Genomic DNA, 1,792 nt, shown 5'->3' with positions numbered 1-1,792 from the left:
CCCTTCTCAACCTTACCAACCTTAGTAACCCACCCCACTTTTCTCCTTTCCACCTGGCTAGCCAAAGACTCAAGTACATTACTTACTCCCCAGTGTCCAGTATGTCTTGGTGCAAACTGGATCTCCCCATCTTGACTTCAGAACATACTTTCCCCCAGACCACTTTTCTTCCATTGCAACAAAAACACCACCTAGCAACCTCTAGCCAATCAGTTCCCTACTTTCCGAACTCTCCTACAGCACTGCTAAAATGGATAGCCTGGGAATTAATTTCTCATTAGTCATTTACATGTCCCCAGTGTATAGTTGTCCCCAGATTAATGTAGGTGAGAAAGAAGGATCTGATCTTTCAGAGGAACCAATACTTCAGTAGAGTAAGAATCTTCTTTTACATTGCCAAGATGGCTCAACTCTCCCAAAGTGGCCTTTGGGTGCAGAATGTCTGTTCAGTAACTCCTTCTTTAATCCTGATGGAATGTTATAACTTTCAGCTGCATTTTTCTTCCTCATTGCTTGATGGTATCCCTCAATAGAGGAAATTTACTCCCCTAGTTGTTGTTGTTCAGTCACACAGTCAAGTCTGACTCTTCGCAACCCCGTGGACCACATCATGCCAGGCCCTCCTGTCTTCCATCGTCCTCCGGAGCTTGCTCAACTTCATGTTTGTTGCATCAGTAACACTGTCTGAACATCTCATCCTTTGCCATCCCCATCTTCTTTGACCTTCAATCTTTCCCAGCATCAGGGTCTTCGCCAGTGAGTGCTCCCTTCTCATTTGATGGCCCAAAGTATTTGAACTTCAGTTTCATTATCTGGCCTTCCAGGGAACAGTCAGGGTTGATTTCTTTTAGGATTGACTGATCTGATCTCCTTGCAGTCCAAGGGACTCTCAAGAGTCTTCTCCAGCACCATAATTCAAAAGCATCTATTCTTCGGCGCTCGGCCTTCCTTGTGGTCCAACTCTCACAGCCATACATTACTACTGGGAATACCATTGCTTTGACCATACGGACTTTTGTTGGCAGGGTGATGACTCTACTTTTTATTATGCTGTCTAGGTTTGCCATAGCTTTCCTCTCAAAGAGAAGGCATCTTTTAATTTCATGGCTGCAGTCAGCATCTGCAGTGATCTTGGATCCCAGGAATATGAATTCTGTCACTGCTTCCATGACTTCCCCTTCTGTTTGCCAAGGAGTGATGGGGCCAGATACCATGATCTTAGTTTTTTTGATGTTGAGCTTCAAGCCAACTTTTGCGTTCTCCTTATACAGGTTTCTCAAGAGACATGTGAGGTGGTCTGGTACTCCCATCTCTTTAAGGACCTGCCATAGTTTGTTGTGATCCACACAGTCAAAGGCTTTAGCATAGTCAATGAAGCAGAAGTAGATGTTTTTCTGGTACTCTCTTGCTTTCTCCATAATCCAGCGAATGTTGGCAATTTGATCTCTAGTTCCTCTACCTCTTCGAAACCCAGCTTGTACTTCTGACAGTTCTCTATCCACATACTGTTGAAGCCTAGCTTGTAGGATCTTGCTAGCGTGTGAAATGAGTGCAATTGTGCGATAGTTTGAACATTCCGTGGCATTGCCCTTCTTTGGGATTGGAACATAAACTGACCTTTTCCAATCTTGTAGCCACTGTTGCTTTTTCCAAATTTTCTGGCATGTTGAGTGCAGTACTTTAACGGCATAATCTTTTAAGACTTTGAATAGCTCAGCTGGGATACCATCACCTCCACTAGCTTTGTCATTAGTAATGCTTTCTAAGGCCCATTTGACTTTGCACTCCAGGA

Source organism: Gekko japonicus, unplaced genomic scaffold, assembly GCF_001447785.1.
Source record: "Gekko japonicus isolate JY-2015 unplaced genomic scaffold, Gekko_japonicus_V1.1 scaffold4599, whole genome shotgun sequence".
Classification (NCBI taxonomy): Eukaryota; Metazoa; Chordata; class Lepidosauria; order Squamata; family Gekkonidae; genus Gekko; species Gekko japonicus.
The sequence above is the reverse complement of the archived record's forward strand: the minus strand, read 5'-3'. Positions refer to the sequence as shown.